The 8,959-nt window shown below is 47.3% G+C and overlaps 1 long non-coding RNA gene across 1 annotated transcript in view; it reads right to left on the bottom strand.

The window, feature by feature from the left end:
• Nucleotides 1-1,086: 1,086 nt before the first annotated feature.
• LOC146893835 (uncharacterized) overlaps nt 1,087-8,959 on the bottom strand; it is a 9,473-nt gene continuing 1,600 nt past the window's right edge. Inside the window, exon 2 of the long non-coding RNA XR_015002552.1 lies at nt 1,087-1,292. This is a non-coding gene — a long non-coding RNA (uncharacterized LOC146893835). The remainder of the gene's footprint in view (nt 1,293-8,959) is intronic.

The following is an 8,959-nucleotide window of genomic DNA, read 5'->3' as shown; positions in this document are numbered from 1 at the left end:
TGCTTAAATAACTGTAGCCACAACTTATGTGCTTCATTCAAAACTAATAAAGCCAGTAAGTTAATAACAATAATTAACTCCCACTGTACCCTGTTCTCCCCTATACATAGTTCACAGCATACATTCAGTGTTTAACAAGTTTGGAAAAGCCAACTACAAAAAAAGAGATGGTGTCCCTATGATATATATATATATATATATATATATATATATATATATATATGAAGGAGTATTATATTGAGAGAAAAAAATGTTTTCCTAGATACTTGTGTATGCTCTTACAGGATCTATGAGCTCATAGGTCACCTCAGATAATTCAGATAATTCTGAAGTAATCAAGAAGGGCAGTTAGGGTTTCTCCATGAAGACTGAATCTTTCAAACTACCTGGTAAGCCAAGAACTCTGGGGGAAGAGGTTATCAAAATGAGCATATTTTGAGAGTGAGGGTCAAGAAAATAGAAAAGAAGAAGCAATTAGTCAATGTGTAAAAAGTGGCATGCTATGCCTGCTAAATCCTAATTTTTAATAATGAGGAGGAAATGTTTAAAATGCATTTATCCCCTAAGATGTTAGCTGGCATTATGAAAGATCTTTGGGACTAGTGGACTCATACCCTTAAGGACTTTCTTCTGCTGTTTCTTTTAGTGTCTCTTTTTGTTCACCTTATACAAAGCTCCATTCGTCAAGTTCAAGCATAAGGACATGGTGCAGTGATGCTGCTGTTAAGGAAGTGAGTTCACATCCCAGCATGGTGTCGGAAGAGGTACTGCCTGCCTGAGAGTAAGCACAAAGCAGCTGGAAATTCTCTACCAACTCGTGGAGAATTGTCTAGATCAGACCCATATTCTATTAATATTAAAGCCTTCTTTTCTTGTGTGCTTCTTAAGAGGAAGCACACACACCCCAAGAGGAAAAAAAAACACCCAAAGCCACTAACACACTTAGCAACTCAGTGGGGGAAAGGTCAGACTACTTTTGACAAGTATGTAAAGACACCCCCTAAACCATGGGAAAACATGTATAAATCGTTTCGACTCACTGCATTCACGGCCCATGGAAGGGAATCACAAAACTGCACTTTAGCATTGTTGGCCTGAAAGGATATCTATTTATCATCTTATAAGACAGCTCGAATGATCTTTATCTACTTTGCCCACTTTCTGACCCAAATTCAGGGTTTTTATGGAAAATTGCAGTCAGTTTGATTGATGAAATCCAAAGATGTCTTAACGGCACCAAAGATCTCCAACTGTGCAGACTCCAACCGAGGGCTTCAATGTTGGCATTGTTCCTGAAGGCAGGAAAAAAGAAAGAAAGAAAAAGAAAATGTTGAGAAAAACAGGCAAAACTTAGGGAATTTCTGCTTTAAAAACTTGAAATTTCAATGAAGATGCCCAAACCCCTTTATTCCTGTTCACACGTGCGAACCAGGCGGACATCAAAGTATTTCCCACACATCGCAACAAAACCAGCTTCCTCTTGAACCAATCAACCTTCTTTGTAAGCGGCTGAATGGCGTTGTCTACCGAGGGAGCAGGTCTCAGAAACGCTCACAGCGTGCAGTCCGAGAGTTGGGGAGCCCGTTGCATCCGCTGGGGCACATCCGGGAGAAACTGATCTATATGAGCGCCCCTTCCACCCACAGTTTGGAACTTTGAAACGTCCCGAGGAGTCGCAAAGGACTCTAAAAGCCTCCCTGTTCCGGGGAAGGGCAGTCGGAGCGCCCTCTGCTCTCTTCCCAGCCTGCCTGCGGCGCCACCATTAACCCAGCGCCAGACCCAGGCAAAGAGGCACCGGCGCCGGATCCCACAGAAACAAGAAGACTGCGGTCTTACTGAGCCAAATTTCCGTCCAGTTTAGGGGGCTATGCACTGTAGTGAGAGATTGTCACCTGCCTAATTGTTCGCCTCCCCTCCCCCATTAGCAATAAAAGCGAGATCGAGCCTCCTATCAGGTTACTAGGCCCGGGAGCTGATGAATGAACCCCCTCATAGGGGAAAATCTTGGGAGCTGTCTTCTGTCCTATTACCCAAGGGGGCGGGCTATAAATCTTCCTTCATTTTAACCACATTTACCCTCATCCTCCTCGGGGCTAGGGATGCTGCGTTAAGATTGCACTGATGTGCCAACGCTCTGGACCAGCTGCTCCTAAATACAGACAGGTCCTTGTCAATTAAGGCTTTGAGAAGCAGGTCCTCGGGGCCCTGGGGCATTGGAGCAGCCAGCAGCGTGCAGCCCCCACAATTAGTATCCATTTGGAAGGGACCTTCGGGGCACAAATGCACAGGCAACGGAAGAATCAAAACACCAGGCAACTTCAATTCTGGAAATTGCTCTTGTAAGTGTTGTGAAACTGAACAGACGGCCCCCAAGAAGGGAGCTAAGATTTCTGGTGCGGGATTAGCCTCTCCCGCTCCTCTTCCTAATATTTTTCCTTTTGTCTTGTCCCTAGTCCCGCAGTAGATGGGGTTGGTGGATTGGGGGAGGGGCGGGGCAGGGAGATGAATACGTTCATTTGCCTGCTCCAAGCTAAAGTCGGCCCTTGATATCTTTTTGCGGTCACCTCAGGCAGCTGCTCAGTCTTGCCCGGACCCTGGCCTTTGGCCCAGGGGGCGCTGGACAAGGCCGCGCTCCAAGGAGAAGAACTGCGATGTACCAGGTCAGCGGGGCCAAGCCGCCGGTGGGCCAGGCAGAGCATTAGCGTCTGCTAAACAAAACCCAAAAGGCTCAGGGGGCCTGAGCCTCCACTAGGAAAGGTGTTTGTTTAAGTGATTAGGGGCAGTTGGTAGTTAGGGGCGGAGAAAAGGGCAGCGCTTGTGACACGGAGCAACTTAGCTGGACAGCAAGGGTAGACATTCAGAGAACATCACTGTTTAAGAATGTGTGACCCCACCAAGTTCAAGAACAGAGTAAACAGCACAGGCCATTAGGGACAGCCGTCAAACGAATGGCAACAAAGCCCAAGTGGAACACTGAGAAAAAATGTTTCAATATTAAATATGGGAAAGTATTAGGGACTGGGTCGGGGGGGGGGGGCGGTCAATGAAAGTCAACAAGAGAATAGGCTCAAACAAAGAATTTAATATTAAAAATGCATAAATCTGCAAGGGAGGCAGCTCCATAATGAAGATAAAAGAACCAGTTCAGTCAACATTCTGTGATAATGGCACCATAACAGATAGGACCGGGTCGCTAGCATTTATCAGGAAAGTTAAGAGAATGAAAGAGAAGGCAGCCTCCTCAGTTGAGAACCTGCTGGATGAATTCCTCAGGCCACACAGGATGAAAACCCGCGACCAGCGGCCTTATCAGCTTTCTGTTTCCAGGAGAAAGGTGGGTCGCTCTTCCTTGCGACTGTGTCCCCCTCCTCCTTCCTCCCCCTTCAAGCTTCCTTTCCTGAAACACAGACTTACCAAGGTCCTTTCTCTCCGAACCCATCGGCTCTTTCTCCATTTCAGCAAAGAGGTGAAGCTTCTTAGGAAACTGACTCTATTTCTCTAATCCAAGTTAAGCTCTTGCAAGGAGCATCCTATGATAGAATGAGTAGGATAGATGGAGTTGTCTTCCTACTGAGACTAAAATCATGTATTCCCCCCCCAATAGAATAGAGCACCAATTGAACAACTTCAAAAGCTTCTCACTCTTCTCACTTCGTCTGTAATACATCTTATTTCTAAAGAAACTCCAAATAGCAGATTCTTAAGTTCAGTAAAGCTGACTGGAGCAGTATTTCTGTATGCTACATCTCCCCAAGACTTTATCCTCTCTTTGGGAGCCACAATAGATGCTAAATTCCAAGAAGGAACTGTGGTATCCTGATGCGCAGCAAGTGTTAGAATATTCCAACTTGAGATGAACTTTTGCTCAAGACGGTATTCCCTAATTCCTGCAGAACTAAAAAAAAAAAAGGAAATCCCACAAGAAAGAGACTATCTGACTGGAGAGATGGCTTAGCCCTTATGAGAGCACCTTCTGCTCTCCCAGAAGACCGGGATCCATCCCCAGAACCCCAGAACCACATAGAGAAGTTCACAGCCACCTGCAACTCCGAATCCAGGGACCAACGCCCTCTTCTGGACTCTATGGGTACTTGCATTCACATGTGCACACACACACACACACACACAACTAAAAGCAATTTTTAAAAAATTAAGGAAAGAGGAAATATATAATATATAATGTATATTTCCTCTAGGTAGTCAGAAGGTAGAATTCTGGATTGTTATTTGTATTTTTAATTGCCATGATGTTTGCTAGTTTGCACACATTATCAGAATTGACAGAGTTATTTTGCAAAAAGACAAGTAATTTGTTTTGGTTTGGTTTTTGGTTTTGAGACAGGATCTTACTATGTAACCTGGCAGAGATTTGCCTGCCTCAGTCCCATCACACAGGCAGATATGGCCTATGTGTAGGAGACATGAAATTGGTTCACAAAGAGTAAGTCAGCTAAATTTCTGCTATGACAGACAGATTCCTAATCTGTAGTGAGTCCTTCCTACACATTCCTTGTGCCTTGTCCTCTATAATCTGGAGTTCAGAGGCACAATCAGAAAGATGCTGTCTTCCTGAAGCCTGTTGGAGGCACTTTGATGCTCTCCCACCGTTTGCCGGTGAATATTCCATCCTTTAATGTCTCCAGAGAACTTAAGGAGACTTCTCAAGCATGAACCCTTTCCTACACCCTCATCCCATAGACCACACTACTGAAGCCCAGAGCCTTTCCATACCTCACCTAGGCCCTAAGTCAGAAATGGGCCAGGTCAGGTTAAGATCATCTTGGGGTTCCACAGGGAGGTTACACTGAAAATCATTCACATGATTTTCACATACACTAAAAAACTTCCACAGAACAAGTACCTTCAATGCAGAGAATTCTTTTCTTTTGTATTTCATATGGAGCTATCAGAGAACATCTGTGGGATTATTTAAAGGATGACTGATGACCAATAATGGATAAATGGAACTAGGGACACTAATCACTGAGTGACTACTGGTTTACACCTACCTACAATGACATGGACAAAGACAGTATGAAGACTATGTTCCAGGTAGTTGGATGTTTGTTTATTTATTTGTGTTATTATTGTTCTGCTCTAAGAAAACAACAACAACAACAACAAAAAACCCTCACAATAGCCCAGGCTAGAATTTACTATGTAGCCTAGGAATTTCTCAACCTGCCTGCCTCAGTTTCCCAAGCACTAGAATTATAGACTCAGCATATTTGGACATTTGCATGACATTTTCTTTAATAAAGATAAAGCAAGCACAGCCTAAGAAAAATACACTGACCTTGTGGAATCTGGAGACTGTGGTCCGTTTGTTGTTTTGTGCCGTGTTGATTTCGATACAGCGGTTATGTCACAGCTATAGCAGCTACAGCTGCAAGGGGAGCCGAGGAGGGTAGCAGGGCCTGAGCTCAACAGAGTAGCTCACTCTAAGGAAGCCTGGCTGAGGCTTTTCACAAACTTCTTTAAAAGGGAAGGGGGGCGTCCAACCCCTCAGCCAAAGCTCTCTCTCTCTCTCTCTCTCTCTCTCTCTCTCTCTCTCTCTCTCTCTCTGTGTGTGTGTGTGTGTGTGTGTGTGTGTGTGTGTGTGTGTGTGTGTGTGTTAGGGCTTTCTGTAACTTTACCCTTAGTAGTCACTCTTACACCAGACCTTTAGGAGCCGTTCCATCTCTTAAGTTCTTAAATTGCCCCTCATCCTGCCAGGCAAGAGGTGACTGGCAGGAAGCCAGTGGCAGGATACTGTTACCTGCCATCATCAGCCAGAAGGTATCTCGCAGAGCAGAGTTAGCTCTGACATCCCTAGGTCTCCCCAACTGGAGAGACCATTTTTTTTTCTAGAATGTTGGGAATCATTCTCCTCCTCTCACTACTACGGGCTCTCTCCAGTCTGGGCGCCTGACAACCCACTGCACAACAATGGTCTGGCATTGTCCCAGCCCATGCCCACCCCTGACCAGATCAAGTCAGGAAGACGTATGCATTTCCTGCCCGGTGGCCTGGTAGAACAGACACACTCTCTGACAAGCCCAAACCAAGCAGAGGTGTGACCTTGCTCCACGGTCCAGCACCCACCCACCCCTGCGCCTGCAGAGAAGTTTTTAGAGACCCCACCACTACCTGGATGGAGCATCAAAACTAAAGATACCCCCGGAAGAGCCCGGTACAAGCAAGCAGAAACCTACCCTGGCAGAGGCAGAAGCTAAATGATTTTTATTATAGTAAGATAAATTCTAAGATGCACCAGAACGCACACTAGAGGCAGACAAGATAGATTGGATTTGTAGTTTCCAAATCTTTTCGGTTTTTTGAAAGAAAAAAAAAAAAGAACGTAACTGCTAATTTTCCTGCGAATTAAGGCTCTCAAGCAAATGTGGTTAAGCACAGGGAGTTATTTATGTCATGTAAGGTTATTGTAAAGGCGAGGGAAAAGCGCCATAGCAGTACAGGCAGCCAGTGGGCCCTCGTGCTGGGGTCAGAGTGGCGGGCAGTGTGTCCATCCTGGCGGGACAGTAATTGCCCCGGGTCTGACAAGACGCCGGGCCGCGGGCTCAGGGCGCCCCCATCCATCTCCATCCAGTTAGCCAGGCGCCCCCCAACAGAGCAGAGGGCTGGGCCTGAGCCTCAGCCCCTAATAATGGGAACAATTGTCCCTGCCTGGTACAGTCCTCAGCTGTTCGGGGGTTCTCTGCCCCTCTCATTTCTTGGGCAGTGCACGGGTGTCAGTCAGCCTTGGGTATGCAACTGGGAAGGAAGCTAAGCTCAGGACAGGTGACTCCCTGAAGTCTGTGAGCACCCAAGAAAGAGCCCACAGGGGCTTGACTGTCCTGCACTTTGCCTCTTGATACCCTGTCAGACTCGGAGCCACAACCCTACCTCAGGCTCCAACCTGCCTGGGCAAACCCAGCCACCCTGCCTTCCTTTCCCAACCAAGACCCATCGGCGGCGGTTGTCTCTAGAATTTTCCAGCAGCGCTAGGGGCTGATAAAGATTCTCCCTCCTCTGACAATTTAAGGGTTTCAAGTCATCATATGTATGACACTGGCCATCCATCTTCTCCCAGGGGAGGACAAAGCCCAGCCTCCTGGGCTCCAGGCTTCTCTCTCCCCAGCGCTTTCTATTTTGGGATGGCCTCCCCACAATGGCGTTCTTATGAACCATAATGACGATGTTTATGAAGGCCGCAGTACCAGTGTATGAACACAATTTTATGCCTAATTAGAAAATGATGTAACCCGAGAGAAGACAAAGGAGAGCTGTCCCCTCCCGTTTCTCTCTCTTCAATCACAAGCCCTCCCTAAATTTCCTAGAGTCCCCTTGTCCCCTTGTGAGTGCCCGAGGCTCCTCTTGTTTTGACAGTCGCGGGGCTCCTCACGCTCGGCTGGCCCAGGTCTGCGGGCGGGCGCGAGTGGCGGTGGCCCACACGTCCCGAAGCTAGGGGCAAAGGCTGGAGGGCATGACGCCTTTGGAGAAGGCCTAGGCAGGCGCAGAGACTTAAAGAGATTTGGGACTCTCGCTCGCGCACTATTTGCCTTTCCCCACGCGCCTGCATCCGAGGGGACCTCACCCCTGGGAAGACTCCAATAAATGCAACCCGGCGCCACTCGATTCCGGGATAATTTTTAATATATATGCAATAAATGTTCACTTTGTTAGATTGAATGACAGACAATAATATCGGCAAATCTTCATATCCATCCATTACCAGCAAATGAGTCGCACAAAGGACAGATTTGCTTTTGATTAATTTATTTGCAGACTCGGGTTGATAAAGCAATAACTATTTGGTTAAACTTGACATTTGGTCTTCGGGGGGTTATCAGACAAATCCCTGTCGTTCGGGAGAGATAATAAAGCTGTTTAAGGGGGATTAATTATTAATTGGCTGCAATTAATTTCCCCCTTTTGCTCGGCTGCTGCCACAATGCGTATCCCTCACCCACAAACAAAAGGCAGGGTTTTGCCCTGCCTTGCACACGGATGTGGGGGACGAGGGGGATCTCAAGCTCCTAAGCAGAGACATAGCCTCTTGCACATATTACTCCTGCGCGGACTATTTGGATGAATCCCCGTATTTGACAAAATCTGTGCGGAGCCGATTTTCTGGAATGGAGGGTCCTACTGGGCATCAGTCTGAGGATTCTGCACTCTGAACAGATTTTTTTTTTCATCCAGCTCAGTATGTTTGAGGATGGTGACCTCAACTTGCAGTTATTGTCCTGTCAAAACTCCGCCCCACGCCCCAAAGTTTGCTTCCTTGGGGCAATAGTCTGGAAGCTGAGCAAGTGACCTGGTGTAGGAAAAGTGAAACTGCTATCACCGCGGGCAGAAAATTCTCCCTACCTTCCCCCAAATTCTTCCTGTGGCTTCCCTGGCCTCTACCTGGTCCCCCCCCCACCCCGACTGCACTGCAGGTGCTGGACAGCCAGAGTCGACTCATGAGGCCCGCGGACCTACTTTATCTGGTGGCCCGAAGAGGAGAGAAGGGAAGGGCCGGTGGAAGCGCTCCTGGCCCAGGGAGCGAGGCCTTCTCCCGGTACCTGTTCCGTGGCTAGTTACCTGTCCCAAGTATCTGTTGCGCTATTCTTTAAAACTGTATCTCTTTGATGCAAAACCCAAGAGGCTTAAGAAGTGTGAGACCGCACTCGCCTCCGGCTCTGTGCAACCGAATAAACTTGACCACTCAAGGAAGGAATTCCCACGCTGGTGGAATACAGAGTGTGTAAGAGCCAAGAAGCTGCCTCCAAAAAGTGACTTGGCAATCGTCTTGCTCTTAGTTGCGAACAACCATCAAATGGCTTAGTTGGGAAAAGATAACCTGTGGGCGAATGTGTCGGGGACTGTGGGACAGACCTTTCTTCATCTTGGGTGTGGTTTGGCACAACCTGCTGGGCGAAAGCCGATGGAGAACCTCGGCTTCGCTCTACTCTTAGCTTTCCTGTCTCTTCCT

Source organism: Myodes glareolus, chromosome 8, assembly GCF_982192425.1.
Source record: "Myodes glareolus chromosome 8, mMyoGla1.1, whole genome shotgun sequence".
NCBI classification, from domain to species: Eukaryota; Metazoa; Chordata; class Mammalia; order Rodentia; family Cricetidae; genus Myodes; species Myodes glareolus.
The sequence above is the reverse complement of the archived record's forward strand: the minus strand, read 5'-3'. Positions and strand labels throughout refer to the sequence as shown.